General features: G+C 41.2%; 10 non-coding genes across 10 annotated transcripts; all 10 read right to left on the minus strand.

Annotated features, from left to right (window-relative positions):
* Positions 1–357: 357 nt before the first annotated feature.
* TRNAC-GCA (transfer RNA cysteine (anticodon GCA)) lies at positions 358–429 on the minus strand. Its single transcript has one exon. It is a non-coding gene; the product is annotated as a tRNA-Cys (tRNA).
* A 1010-nt stretch (positions 430–1439) lies between these two features.
* On the minus strand, positions 1440–1511 carry TRNAC-GCA (transfer RNA cysteine (anticodon GCA)). Its single transcript has one exon. It is a non-coding gene; the product is annotated as a tRNA-Cys (tRNA).
* A 1012-nt stretch (positions 1512–2523) lies between these two features.
* Positions 2524–2595, minus strand: TRNAC-ACA (transfer RNA cysteine (anticodon ACA)). Its single transcript has one exon. It is a non-coding gene; the product is annotated as a tRNA-Cys (tRNA).
* Positions 2596–3607: 1012 nt separating this feature from the next.
* TRNAC-GCA (transfer RNA cysteine (anticodon GCA)) lies at positions 3608–3679 on the minus strand. The gene has a single exon. It is a non-coding gene; the product is annotated as a tRNA-Cys (tRNA).
* Positions 3680–4689: 1010 nt separating this feature from the next.
* Positions 4690–4761, minus strand: TRNAC-GCA (transfer RNA cysteine (anticodon GCA)). Its single transcript has one exon. It is a non-coding gene; the product is annotated as a tRNA-Cys (tRNA).
* Positions 4762–5773: 1012 nt separating this feature from the next.
* Positions 5774–5845, minus strand: TRNAC-ACA (transfer RNA cysteine (anticodon ACA)). Its single transcript has one exon. It is a non-coding gene; the product is annotated as a tRNA-Cys (tRNA).
* Positions 5846–6857: 1012 nt separating this feature from the next.
* On the minus strand, positions 6858–6929 carry TRNAC-GCA (transfer RNA cysteine (anticodon GCA)). The gene has a single exon. It is a non-coding gene; the product is annotated as a tRNA-Cys (tRNA).
* Positions 6930–7940: 1011 nt separating this feature from the next.
* Positions 7941–8012, minus strand: TRNAC-GCA (transfer RNA cysteine (anticodon GCA)). Its single transcript has one exon. It is a non-coding gene; the product is annotated as a tRNA-Cys (tRNA).
* Positions 8013–9818: 1806 nt separating this feature from the next.
* TRNAC-GCA (transfer RNA cysteine (anticodon GCA)) lies at positions 9819–9890 on the minus strand. Its single transcript has one exon. It is a non-coding gene; the product is annotated as a tRNA-Cys (tRNA).
* Positions 9891–10901: 1011 nt separating this feature from the next.
* On the minus strand, positions 10902–10973 carry TRNAC-GCA (transfer RNA cysteine (anticodon GCA)). Its single transcript has one exon. It is a non-coding gene; the product is annotated as a tRNA-Cys (tRNA).
* Between the last annotated feature and the right edge of the window lie 4350 nt (positions 10974–15323).

A 15323-nucleotide genomic window follows, 5' to 3' on the forward strand; every position in this document is an offset into this window, starting at 1 on the left:
AAATGAGAAATAGACTGACTGCATCGCTGCACAGTATTCTAAGCCATTTCTTTAGTGCGGTTCAAGAAAGCATCAAACAGTATAACAAATTTGTCAATTTGTTTCATAGTCCATTCCCTTTCTTTAGTGCTGTAAAAGGAAGAGCCAAATTCCAAAATAGATCAATGATCTTTCAGAAATTTCCCAAAGGGAATACCAAGCCGAGTGTTAAAACTCCATTTACTCACAGGTTTTGAGCAGCAAACTCTGTAATGCTATTAAAGTGCAATATCCAAGGGAACACTGACTTTGTCAAAGATGATCCGAAAGGAATTGATGAAAAGTCCCAACTACAAACAACAGAATCAAAATAGTCTGAGGGGACACCCTGATTTGAACCAGGGACCTCTTGATCTGCAGTCAAATGCTCTACCACTGAGCTATATCCCCAGCTTTTCAGAAAAATTAGAATGATATAATATCAGTACATCATGAAAGAGTGAGAGGATCATGCTAAGTTGTGCCGGAAAGTACAGGCTTGAAACTGTGGAACAGGAGAAGTAGTCCTTAATATTATTTATTAAAGTAAAACTGGATCATTTAAAAAACAGATTAATTTGTTCATTGCTATTTTATTTGAATAGGCCGTGGTACATAAGACCAATGCCTCTACATACAATGATTGTTTTGAAACATTCTTAAAGAGGAAGAGGTTTTTACGTGACACATTATCATTTGATGATTGGTTACCACAATCACCGAGATGGTGATGAAGTATGATTGTTTTGGGCCACATTACGGTGGAAAAACATTTCTACATACCACTACAATTCGGTATTTGAAAGGAACACCCAAACACCCCTTTCAAGTACCTTCGATTTAATACATCAAAAAAAGCCACTTTGTGCTTGCAACTGGCCTGATTCTTCAGACCAGCCTTCTTGCAACTGCAACGAGGGTTTGAACATCTTGCACGTAGGCAGAGCTTTCAAGGAGAAATTAAATAGTTCCTACGTTGCACAAAAATGAAGTGCTTCAAACAAGCACATACTTTTAATGCACAGGGAAAAGCTGGAATATATGTAAGACTGAGGACACAGGTGAAATGAGAAATAGACTGACTGCATCGCTGCACAGTATTCTAAGCCATTTCTTTAGTGCGATTCAAGAGATCACCAAACAGTATAACAAATTTGTCAATTTGTTTCATAGTCCATTCCCTTTCTTTAGTGCTGTAAAAGGAAGAGCCAAATTCCAAAATAGATCAATGATCTTTCAGAAATTTCCCAAAGGGAATACCAAGCCGAGTGTTAAAACTCCATTTACTCACAGGTTTTGAGCAGCAAACTATGTAATGCTATTGAAGTGTAATATCCAAGGGAACACTGACTCTGTCAAAGATGATCCAAAAGGAATTGATGAAAAGTCCCAACTACAAACAACAGAATCAAAATAGTCTGAGGGGACACCCGGATTTGAACCAGGGACCTCTTGATCTGCAGTCAAATGTTCTTCCACTGAGCTATATCCCCAGCTTTACAGTAAAATCAGAATGACATAATATCAGTACATCATGAAAGAGTGAGAGGATCATGCTAAGTTGTGCCGGAAAGTACAGGCTTGAAACTGTGGAACAGGAGAAGTAGTAGTTAATATTATTTATTAAAGGAAAGCTGTATCATTTAAAAAACGGATTACTTTGTTTCATTGCTATTTTATTTGAATAGGCAGTGGTACATAAGACCAATGCCTCTACATACAATGATTGTTTTGAAACATTCTTAAAGAGGAAGAGGTTTTTACGTGACACATTATCATTTGATGATTGGTTTCCACAATCACCGAGATGGTGGTGAAGTATGATTGTTTTTTGGCCAAATTACGGTGGAAAAACATTTCTACATACCACTACAATTCGGTATTTGAAAGGAACACCCAAACACCCCTTTCAAGTACCTTCGATTTAATACATCAAAAAAAGCCACTTTGTGCTTGCAACTGGCCTGATTCTTCAGACCAGCCTTCTTGCAACTGCAACGAGGGTTTGAACATCTTGCACGTAGGCAGAGCTTTCAAGGAGAAATTAAATAGTTCCTACGTTGCACAAAAATGAAGTGCTTCAAACAAGCACATACTTTTAATGCACAGGGAAAAGCTGGAATATATGTAAGACTGAGGACACAGGTGAAATGAGAAATAGACTGACTGCATCGCTGCACAGTATTCTAAGCCATTTCTTTAGTGCGATTCAAGAGAGCACCAAACAGTATAACAAATTTGTCAATTTGTTTCATAGTCCATTCCCTTTCTTTAGTGCTGTAAAAGGAAGAGCCAAATTCCAAAATAGATCAATGATCTTTCAGAAATTTCCCAAAGGGAATACCAAGCCGAGTGTTAAAACTCCATTTACTCACAGGTTTTGAGCAGCAAACTATGTAATGCTATTGAAGTGTAATATCCAAGGGAACACTGACTCTGTCAAAGATGATCCAAAAGGAATTGATGAAAAGTCCCAACTACAAACAACAGAATCAAAATAGTCTGAGGGGACACCCGGATTTGAACCAGGGACCTCTTGATCTGTGGTCAAATGCTCTACCACTGAGCTATATCCCCAGCTTTTCAGAAAAATTAGAATGATATAATATCAGTACATCATGAAAGAGTGAGAGGATCATGCTAAGTTGTGCCGGAAAGTACAGGCTTGAAACTGTGGAACAGGAGAAGTAGTCCTTAATATTATTTATTAAAGTAAAACTGGATCATTTAAAAACAGATTAATTTGTTTCATTGATATTTTATTTGAATAGGCAGTGGTACATAAGACCAATGCCTCTACATACAATGATTGTTTTGAAACATTCTTAAAGGGTAAGAGGTTTTTACGTGACACATTATCATTTGATGATTGGTTACCACAATCACCGAGATGGTGGTGAAGTATGATTGTTTTTTGGCCAAATTACGGAGGAAAAACATTTCTACATACCACTACAATTCGGTATTTGGAAGGAACACCCAAACACCCCTTTCAAGTACCTTCGATTTAATACATCAAAAAAAAGCCACTTTGTGCTTGCAACTGGCCTGATTCTTCAGACCAGCCTTCTTGCAACTGCAACGAGGGTTTGTACATCTTGCACGTAGGCAGAGCTTTCAAGGAGAAATTAAATAGTTCCTACGTTGCACAAAAATGAAGTGCTTCAAACAAGCACATACTTTTAATGCACAGGGAAAAGGTGGAATATATGTAAGACTGAGGACACAGGTGAAATGAGAAATAGACTGACTGCATCGCTGCACAGTATTCTAAGCCATTTCTTTAGTGCGGTTCAAGAAAGCATCAAACAGTATAACAAATTTGTCAATTTGTTTCATAGTCCATTCCCTTTCTTAGGTGCTGTAAAAGGAAGAGCCAAATTCCAAAATAGATCAATGATCTTTCAGAAATTTCCCAAAGGGAATACCAAGCCGAGTGTTAAAACTCCATTTACTCACAGGTTTTGAGCAGCAAACTATGTAATGCTATTGAAGTGCAATATCCAAGGGAACACTGACTCTGTCAAAGATGATCCAAAAGGAATTGATGAAAAGTCCCAACTACAAACAACAGAATCAAAATAGTCTGAGGGGACACCCAGATTTGAACCAGGGACTTCTTAATCTGCAGTCAAAGGCTCTACCACTGAGCTATATCCCCAGCTTTTCAGTAAAATCAGAATGACATAATATCAGTACATCATGAAAGAGTGAGAGGATCATGCTAAGTTGTGCCGGAAAGTACAGGCTTGAAACTGTGGAACAGGAGAAGTAGTCCTTAATATTATTTATTAAAGTAAAACTGGATCATTTAAAAAACAGATTAATTTGTTCATTGCTATTTTATTTGAATAGGCCGTGGTACATAAGACCAATGCCTCTACATACAATGATTGTTTTGAAACATTCTTAAAGAGGAAGAGGTTTTTACGTGACACATTATCATTTGATGATTGGTTACCACAATCACCGAGATGGTGATGAAGTATGATTGTTTTGGGCCACATTACGGTGGAAAAACATTTCTACATACCACTACAATTCGGTATTTGAAAGGAACACCCAAACACCCCTTTCAAGTACCTTCGATTTAATACATCAAAAAAAGCCACTTTGTGCTTGCAACTGGCCTGATTCTTCAGACCAGCCTTCTTGCAACTGCAACGAGGGTTTGAACATCTTGCACGTAGGCAGAGCTTTCAAGGAGAAATTAAATAGTTCCTACGTTGCACAAAAATGAAGTGCTTCAAACAAGCACATACTTTTAATGCACAGGGAAAAGCTGGAATATATGTAAGACTGAGGACACAGGTGAAATGAGAAATAGACTGACTGCATCGCTGCACAGTATTCTAAGCCATTTCTTTAGTGCGATTCAAGAGATCACCAAACAGTATAACAAATTTGTCAATTTGTTTCATAGTCCATTCCCTTTCTTTAGTGCTGTAAAAGGAAGAGCCAAATTCCAAAATAGATCAATGATCTTTCAGAAATTTCCCAAAGGGAATACCAAGCCGAGTGTTAAAACTCCATTTACTCACAGGTTTTGAGCAGCAAACTATGTAATGCTATTGAAGTGTAATATCCAAGGGAACACTGACTCTGTCAAAGATGATCCAAAAGGAATTGATGAAAAGTCCCAACTACAAACAACAGAATCAAAATAGTCTGAGGGGACACCCGGATTTGAACCAGGGACCTCTTGATCTGCAGTCAAATGTTCTTCCACTGAGCTATATCCCCAGCTTTACAGTAAAATCAGAATGACATAATATCAGTACATCATGAAAGAGTGAGAGGATCATGCTAAGTTGTGCCGGAAAGTACAGGCTTGAAACTGTGGAACAGGAGAAGTAGTAGTTAATATTATTTATTAAAGGAAAGCTGTATCATTTAAAAAACGGATTACTTTGTTTCATTGCTATTTTATTTGAATAGGCAGTGGTACATAAGACCAATGCCTCTACATACAATGATTGTTTTGAAACATTCTTAAAGAGGAAGAGGTTTTTACGTGACACATTATCATTTGATGATTGGTTTCCACAATCACCGAGATGGTGGTGAAGTATGATTGTTTTTTGGCCAAATTACGGTGGAAAAACATTTCTACATACCACTACAATTCGGTATTTGAAAGGAACACCCAAACACCCCTTTCAAGTACCTTCGATTTAATACATCAAAAAAAGCCACTTTGTGCTTGCAACTGGCCTGATTCTTCAGACCAGCCTTCTTGCAACTGCAACGAGGGTTTGAACATCTTGCACGTAGGCAGAGCTTTCAAGGAGAAATTAAATAGTTCCTACGTTGCACAAAAATGAAGTGCTTCAAACAAGCACATACTTTTAATGCACAGGGAAAAGCTGGAATATATGTAAGACTGAGGACACAGGTGAAATGAGAAATAGACTGACTGCATCGCTGCACAGTATTCTAAGCCATTTCTTTAGTGCGATTCAAGAGAGCACCAAACAGTATAACAAATTTGTCAATTTGTTTCATAGTCCATTCCCTTTCTTTAGTGCTGTAAAAGGAAGAGCCAAATTCCAAAATAGATCAATGATCTTTCAGAAATTTCCCAAAGGGAATACCAAGCCGAGTGTTAAAACTCCATTTACTCACAGGTTTTGAGCAGCAAACTATGTAATGCTATTGAAGTGTAATATCCAAGGGAACACTGACTCTGTCAAAGATGATCCAAAAGGAATTGATGAAAAGTCCCAACTACAAACAACAGAATCAAAATAGTCTGAGGGGACACCCGGATTTGAACCAGGGACCTCTTGATCTGTGGTCAAATGCTCTACCACTGAGCTATATCCCCAGCTTTTCAGAAAAATTAGAATGATATAATATCAGTACATCATGAAAGAGTGAGAGGATCATGCTAAGTTGTGCCGGAAAGTACAGGCTTGAAACTGTGGAACAGGAGAAGTAGTCCTTAATATTATTTATTAAAGTAAAACTGGATCATTTAAAAACAGATTAATTTGTTTCATTGATATTTTATTTGAATAGGCAGTGGTACATAAGACCAATGCCTCTACATACAATGATTGTTTTGAAACATTCTTAAAGGGTAAGAGGTTTTTACGTGACACATTATCATTTGATGATTGGTTACCACAATCACCGAGATGGTGGTGAAGTATGATTGTTTTTTGGCCAAATTACGGAGGAAAAACATTTCTACATACCACTACAATTCGGTATTTGGAAGGAACACCCAAACACCCCTTTCAAGTACCTTCGATTTAATACATCAAAAAAAAGCCACTTTGTGCTTGCAACTGGCCTGATTCTTCAGACCAGCCTTCTTGCAACTGCAACGAGGGTTTGTACATCTTGCACGTAGGCAGAGCTTTCAAGGAGAAATTAAATAGTTCCTACGTTGCACAAAAATGAAGTGCTTCAAACAAGCACATACTTTTAATGCACAGGGAAAAGGTGGAATATATGTAAGACTGAGGACACAGGTGAAATGAGAAATAGACTGACTGCATCGCTGCACAGTATTCTAAGCCATTTCTTTAGTGCGGTTCAAGAAAGCATCAAACAGTATAACAAATTTGTCAATTTGTTTCATAGTCCATTCCCTTTCTTAGGTGCTGTAAAAGGAAGAGCCAAATTCCAAAATAGATCAATGATCTTTCAGAAATTTCCCAAAGGGAATACCAAGCCGAGTGTTAAAACTCCATTTACTCACAGGTTTTGAGCAGCAAACTATGTAATGCTATTGAAGTGCAATATCCAAGGGAACACTGACTCTGTCAAAGATGATCCAAAAGGAATTGATGAAAAGTCCCAACTACAAACAACAGAATCAAAATAGTCTGAGGGGACACCCAGATTTGAACCAGGGACTTCTTAATCTGCAGTCAAAGGCTCTACCACTGAGCTATATCCCCAGCTTTTCAGTAAAATCAGAATGACATAATATCAGTACATCATGAAAGAGTGAGAGGATCATGCTAAGTTGTGCCGGAAAGTACAGGCTTGAAACTGTGGAACAGGAGAAGTAGTAGTTAATATTATTTATTAAAGGAAAGCTGTATCATTTAAAAAACGGATTACTTTGTTTCATTGCTATTTTATTTGAATAGGCAGTGGTACATAAGACCAATGCCTCTACATACAATGATTGTTTTGAAACATTCTTAAAGCGGAAGAGGTTTTTACATGACACATTATCATTTGATGATTGGTTACCACAATCACCGAGATGGTGGTGAAGTATGAAGGTTTTTTGGCCAAATTACGGAGGAAAAACATTTCTACATACCACTACTATTCGGTATTTGGTAGGAACACCCAAACACCCCTTTCAAGTACCTTCGATTTAATACATCAAAAAAAGCCACTTTGTGCTTGCAACTGGCCTGATTCTTCAGACCAGCCTTCTTGCAACTGCAACGAGGGTTTGTACATCTTGCACGTAGGCAGAGCTTTCAGGGAGAAATTAAATAGTTCCTAAGTTGCACAAAAATGAAGTGCTTCAAACAAACACATACTTTCTATGGACAGAGAAGAGATGGAATATATGTAAGACTGAGGACACAGGTGTAATGAGAAATAGATTGATTGCATAGCTGCCCAGTATTCTAAGCCATTTCTTTAGTGCGATTCAAGAGAGCACCAAACAGTATAACAAATTTGTCAATTGGTTTCATAGTCCATTCCCTTTGTTTAGAGCTGTGAAAGGTAGAGCCGAATTCCAAAATAGATCAATGATGTTTCAGAAATTTCCCAAAGGGAATACCAAGCCCAGTGTAAAAAATGCAGTTACTCACAAGTTTTAATCAGCAACACTGTAATGGTATTAAAGTGTAACATCCAAGGGAACACTGACTCTGTCAAAGATGATCCAAATGGGATTCATGAAAATTCCCAACTACAAACAGCAGATTCAAAATAGTATGAGGGGACACCCGGATTTGAACCAGGGACCTCTTGATCTGCAGTCAAATGCTCTACCACTGAGCTATATCCCCAGCTGTCAGCCAACATCAGAATGACAATATATCAGTACATCATGAAAGAGTGAGAGGATCATGCTAAGTTGTGCCGGAAAGTACAACCTTGAAACTGTGAAACTGTAGAAGTAGTTCTTAATATTATTTATTAAAGGAAAAATGGATCATTAAAAAAATATATGTATTTGTTTGATTGGTATTTTATTTGAATAGGCAGTGGTACATAGGACCAATGCCTGCACTTAAAATGTTTGTTTTGAAACATTCTCAAAGGGGAAGAGGTTTTTACGGGATACCTTATCGTTTCATGTTTGGTTACCACAATCACTCAGATGGTGATGAAGTATGATTGTTTTGGGCCACATTACGGTGGAAAAACATTTCTACATACCACTGCAATTCGGTATTTGGAAGGTACACCCAAACACCCCTTTCACGGACCTTCGATTTAAAACATCAGAAAAAGCCACTTTGTGCTTGCAACTGGCCTGATTCTTCAGACCAGCCTTCTTGCAACTGCAACGAGGGTTCGTACATCTTGCACGTAGGCAGAGCATTTAAGGAGATATTAAATAGTTCCTACGTTGCACAAAAATGATGTACTTCAAACAAGCACATACTTTTAATGCACAGGGAAAAGGTGGAATATATGTAAGACTGAGGACACAGGTGAAATGAGAAATAGACTGACTGCAACGCTGCACAGTATTCTAAGCCATTTCTTTAGTGCGATTCAAGAAAGCACCAAACAGTATAACAAATTTGTCAATTTGTTTCATAGTCCATTCCCTTTCTTTAGGTCTGTAAAAGGAAGAGCCAAATTCAGATCAGAATGACATAATATCAGTACATCATGAAAGAGTGAGAGGATCATGCTAAGTTGTGCCGGAAAGTACAGGCTTGAAACTGTGGAACAGGAGAAGTAGTCCTTAATATTATTTATTAAAGTAAAACTGGATCATTTAAAAAACAGATTAATTTGTTTCATTGCTATTTTATTTGAATAGGCAGTGGTACATAAGACCAATGCCTCTACATACAATGATTCTTTTGAAACATTCTTAAAGGGCAAGAGGTTTTTACGTGACACATTATCATTTGATGATTGGTTACCACAATCACCGAGATGGTGGTGAAGTATGATTGTTTTTTGGCCAAATTACGGAGGAAAAACATTTCTACATACCACTACAATTCGGTATTTGGAAGGAACACCCAAACACCCCTTTCAAGTACCTTCGATTTAATACATCAAAAAAAGCCACTTTGTGCTTGCAACTGGCCTGATTCTTCAGACCAGCCTTCTTGCAACTGCAACGAGGGTTTGAACATCTTGCACGTAGGCAGAGCTTTCAAGGAGAAATTAAATAGTTCCTACGTTGCACAAAAATGAAGTGCTTCAAACAAGCACATACTTTTAATGCACAGGGAAAAGCTGGAATATATGTAAGACTGAGGACACAGGTGAAATGAGAAATAGACTGACTGCATCGCTGCACAGTATTCTAAGCCATTTCTTTAGTGCGATTCAAGAGAGCACCAAACAGTATAACAAATTTGTCAATTTGTTTCATAGTTCATTCCCTTTCTTTAGTGCTGTAAAAGGAAGAGCCAAATTCCAAAATAGATCAATGATCTTTCAGAAATTTCCCAAAGGGAATACCAAGCCGAGTGTTAAAACTCCATTTACTCACAGGTTTTGAGCAGCAAACTATGTAATGCTATTGAAGTGCAATATCCAAGGGAACACTGACTCTGTCAAAGATGATCCAAAAGGAATTGATGAAAAGTCCCAACTACAAACAACAGAATCAAAATAGTCTGAGGGGACACCCGGATTTGAACCAGGGACCTCTTGATCTGCAGTCAAATGCTCTACCACTGAGCTATATCCCCAGATTTTCAGTAAAATCAGAATGACATAATATCAGTACATCATGAAAGAGTGAGAGGATCATGCTAAGTTGTGCCGGAAAGTACAGGCTTGAAACTGTGGAACAGGAGAAGTAGTAGTTAATATTATTTATTAAAGGAAAGCTGTATCATTTAAAAAACGGATTACTTTGTTTCATTGCTATTTTATTTGAATAGGCAGTGGTACATAAGACCAATGCCTCTACATACAATGATTGTTTTGAAACATTCTTAAAGAGGAAGAGGTTTTTACGTGACACATTATCATTTGATGATTGGTTACCACAATCACCGAGATGGTGGTGAAGTATGATTGTTTTTTGGCCAAATTATGATGGAAAAACATTTCTACATACCACTGCAATTCGGTATTTGGAAGGAACACCCAAACACCCCTTTCAAGTACCTTCAATTTAATACATCAAAAAAAGCCACTTTGTGCTTGCAACTGGCCTGATTCTTCAGACCAGCCTTCTTGCAACTGCAACGAGGGTTTGTACATCTTGCACGTAGGCAGAGCTTTCAAGGAGAAATTAAATAGTTCCTAATTTGCACAAAAATGAAGTGCTTCAAACAAACACATACTTTGTATGGACAGAGAAGAGATGGAATATATGTAAGACTGAGGACACAAGTGTAATGAGAAATAGATTGATTGCATAGCTGCCCAGTATTCTAAGCCATTTCTTTAGTGCGATTCAAGAGAGCACCAAACAGTATAACAAATTTGTCAATTGGTTTCATAGTCCATTCCCTTTGTTTAGAGCTGTGAAAGGTAGAGCCGAATTCCAAAATAGATCAATGATGTTTCAGAAATTTCCCATAGGGAATACCAAGCCCAGTGTAAAAAATGCAGTTACTCACAAGTTTTAATCAGCAACACTGTAATGTTATTAAAGTGTAACATCCAAGGGAACACTGACTCTGTCAAAGATGATCCAAATGGGATTCATGAAAATTCCCAACTACAAACAGCAGATTCAAAATAGTATGAGGGGACACCCGGATTTGAACCAGGGACCTCTTGATCTGCAGTCAAATGCTCTACCACTGAGCTATATCCCCAGCTGTCAGCCAAGATCAGAATGACAATATATCAGTACATCATGAAAGAGTGAGAGGATCATGCTAAGTTGTGCCAGAAAGTACAACCTTGAAACTGTGGAACTGTAGAAGTAGTTCTTAATATTATTTATTAAAGGAAAAATGGATCATTAAAAAAAATATATGTATTTGTTTGATTGGTATTTTATTTGAATAGGCAGTGGTACATAGGACCAATGCCTGCACTTAAAATGTTTGTTTTGAAACATTCTCAAAGGGGAAGAGGTTTTTACGGGATACCTTATTGTTTCATGTTTGGTTACCACAATCACTCAGATGGTGATGAAGTATGATTGTTTTGGGCCACATTACGGTGGAAAAATATTTCTACATACCACTACAATTCGGTATTTGGAAGGTACACCCAAACACCCCTTTCACAGACCCTCAATTTAAAACATCAGAAAAAGCCACTTTGTGCTTGCAAATGGCCTGATTCTTCAGGCCAGCCTTCTTGCAACTGCAACAATGGATCATACATCTTGCATGTAGGCAGAGCATTTAAGGAGAAATTAAATAGTTCCTACGTTGCACAAAAATGAAGTGCTTCAAACAAGCACATACTTTGGATGCACAGGGAAAAGGTGGAATATATGTAAGACTGAGGACACAGGTGAAATGAGAAATAGACTGACTGCATCGCTGCACAGTATTCTAAGCCATTTCTTTAGTGCGGTTCAAGAAAGCATCAAACAGTATAACAAATTTGTCAATTTGTTTCATAGTCCATTCCCTTTCTTTAGGTCTGTAAAAGGAAGAGCCAAATTCAAAAAAAGATCAATGATCTTTCAGAAAGTTCCCAAAGGGAACACCAAGCCGAGTGTTAAAACTGCATTTACTCACAGGTTTTGAGCAGCAAACTCGGTAATGCTATTAAAGTGCAATATCCAAGGGAACACTGACTCTGGAAAGGGGCGACCATTCGGTCCCCCCGAACGTATGGTGGAGTACCACGATCCCCCCGGGAAGCCATCTTGGGCGGGAGGCGAGTCTCGGCTGGTATGCCCGAAGCGGTGTAGCCGGGGCGTGCCTTTTTCCCACCCTAGAGTGGGCTGGCCTAGACACCGACGCGGCCGGCCACGCCCTCGGAGGCAGGCGAGGGCGGGTTTACGCCCGCCCTGAAGACGGATAAAAGGAGCGGAAGCCAAGAAAGCATCCTCTTGTTCCTGTGCTCTGAAGCTGCATCTCCCCGCTGCACGTGCTCGAGACGGAACGAAGAGCCAATTTTGAGCGTTGTAATCTTTCTTTTGTCTTACAGATATCCCGTCTGAGAATGCCCAAGAAAGTCGGAAAGCGGGTCGGTACCGAGCAGATGCTCCGCATGCTCATGAAGGAGATAGCCGATCTGAAGAAAAAGGTGGAGGCTAAGGACGGGGCGGGAGGACCGAAACGGCCTTTGCAGGGAGCAGTCCCCGGTGGAAAAAGCAAGAGGCCCAGAAGGGGAGCACTTGGGGGAGACACCCCGGTTCCCGATACCCCACGTGAGGAGCCAATCCCGGTGCCGAAAGAGGGGAATCCAATTCCTGTGGTGGTCACCCCCGTGAACAGGGAGGATATGCCCCCCGAGTTAGCGGCACAATTGGCAGCGTGGTTGGGAAAAGACAGCGAGGGCGCCACGGCTGACGACGCCCGGGCAGTAATGAGGCAACTGCGGGAATCTAGGGAGGCTGCGAAGGCAACATCTTCTGTTCCCCCACAGGTTCCGGCGGCTGGAAGTACAGCAGGCCCAAGTTCGGCGACAAGCACGGGGTCTACTTCAGGTAAGCGGCCATTGCCGATTGCGGGGGAGGGGTCTGTACCTTCTCGAAGGGAGAAGATTGCCCAGCATGTCCCTCTAGAAATTAAGGAATTGATTTGGGCGGATAAGTATGTAAACATGTTTTCATTGCTTACCGACCATTACGAGATAGAGCATGTGAAGAGCCAAAAGGAGCTCATGCATCCGAGTGTTTGGCGCGCAAAAATGGCCGCCTTTAAGGTTGACGAGAACATTGGTACTTGGGGCAGAGCGTGGGGCATATTTACCTCCATCATGGGCGAGCGCAGGCCCGAGTTGCTGACCGAGTTACCCATTTATCAGTCACGTATTATGGAGTATTTTGTGGCATATGGGGGCAATCAGTGGTTCTGCTATGACAATCTTTTTAGAAAAGCTAAGGAACACAACCCATTGTTGACTTGGGATTGTTACGACTCCGTGTCATGGCAAAAAATGGAGAGTACAGGAATGTTGAAGGTACCATTGGTAGGGAGTAACGGAGGAGAATCTTCCCACCAAAACTCTGGGACGCCCTTTCGGACGGGTGCAGGTAATGAGTACCACTCGAAACCGAGTGGCAACACAGGGAAAAGGGGGATCTGTTGGAATTTTAACAGAGGGAAATGTACGAGGCCCCAGGGGTCATGCAAATTCAGACATGAGTGTGGGGGGTGTGGGCAGCCATCCCATCCTGAGTCCTTGTGCAGAGCCAAAACGGGTGATAACGGTGGTAAGGGAGGCGCCAAACAGGTCTGATATAGTCCGAGGGGCGCCTTTACCTACCCCGATTGATACCATGGCAATGATTCCTTGGCTCAACGAATACCCGGATCATGCTTCCGCTGGGGTGTTGCGAAACGGGTTCTCATATGGTTTCCGCATCCCAGTGGGGGATTTTCAGGGTGTAGCAAACTGTAAGAATCAACTGTCGGTCTTGCAGCACGCGGCGGTGGTACAGGTAAAGATTGGGAAGGAGGTGACTCGAGGTCGTGTTGCCGGTCCATTCGATTTGCCACCAGTTGTTAACTTTGTTTGTTCCCCTCTAGGGGTGGTCCCCAAGGAGGACCCGGGTGAGTTTCGGCTGATACATAACTTGTCAGCCCCACGTGGTCTTTCCGTGAATGACGCGATAGACCCGGAAGTGTGTTCAGTGCGGTATGCATCTTTCGATGAGGCCGTAGCCATGTTGAATCGCCTGGGGCCCGGGGCGCTGATGGCGAAATCAGACATCGAGTCAGCGTTCCGGTTGCTCCTGGTACACCCAGACGATCAGCGTCTTCTTGGTTTCATGTTTCAGGGTCGCTATTACATGGATAGATGTATGCCAATGGGGTGCTCGATTTCATGTGCCTATTTCGAGAAGTTCAGTTGTTTTCTGCAGTGGGTATTCACAAGGAAGACAGGTTTTCAACATGTTATGCACTATCTCGATGACTTTCTGTTTTTGGGGGCAGCCGGGGATCCTGAGTGTGGACAGGCTTTACAGGAATTTTGTCTCTTAATGAATCGATTTGGTGTGCCATTGGCGCCAGGTAAGACTGTGGGGCCCTCGACCTTGATCGAGTTTCTGGGGATCGAGCTCGACTCGGTAGAAGGTTGTTTTCGATTACCCAAGGAGAAGGTGTTGAAATTCAGGTTATCCCTTGAGACATGTATTCGTGCAACAAAAGTAAACCTGCATCAATTGCAACGGGTGGTGGGGCAGTTGAATTTTGCCCTAAGAGTGATACCAATGGCGCGCCCCTTTTCCCGCTCGATTGCACAAGCCATGGTCGGCCTGAAGGAAGGACATCACCGCACGAGACTCTCGGCAGAGGTTCGCCAGGACATGCGCATTTGGTTGGCATTTCTGGCGGATTTCAATGGTCGAATTGTCTGGAACAAACCAGCGGTGTCCTCCGAGGAGCTGGGCCTTTGGACAGATTCGGCGGGGAGTATAGGTTTTGGTGCCATATTTGGTACACAATGGTCGGCTCAAAAATGGCCGTCATGGTGGCATGAGTACGGGTTGACGAGTAACATTGCTTTTCTCGAACTTTTTCCTATTTTGGTGGCCCTGAAAACGTGGCCCGGGGGTTTCCGTGATCACTCTGTGGTGTTCTGGTCTGATAACATGACCGTGGTTGAGTGTATCAATAGTCAGGCAGCACGATGCAGATTGATTCTGAGACTGCTCAAGGAGATTGTGTTGTTATGCATGCAACTGAATGTACTGTTTAGGGCAAGACATGTGCCGGGGGTGATGAACCAAGCGGCTGATGCGCTTTCTCGTTTCCATATGCAGGACTTTTGGGGTTTTCTGCCCACAGCGGACCCGGTGGCGGCACCCTTTCCCGAAGCTCTCTGGTCTCTCGGTGCCCCGAACTACAAAACCTCGTGGGAGAGAGTTTAGCACCCAGGACGAGGAAGGCATATGAAGGGGCGTTCCGTTCCTATTGGGCCTTTTTGGGTACTGCTAGGGGAGAGTTTTGGGGTCAGGAAGAGTTTGTAGTACAATTTCTGCTCTCTTTACATCAGGCAGGCAAATCAGTAGCTACGGCCCAGAGGCATCG

Source organism: Lissotriton vulgaris, chromosome 1_1 (genome assembly GCF_964263255.1).
Source record: "Lissotriton vulgaris chromosome 1_1, aLisVul1.2, whole genome shotgun sequence".
Lineage (NCBI taxonomy): Eukaryota > Metazoa > Chordata > Amphibia > Caudata > Salamandridae > Lissotriton > Lissotriton vulgaris.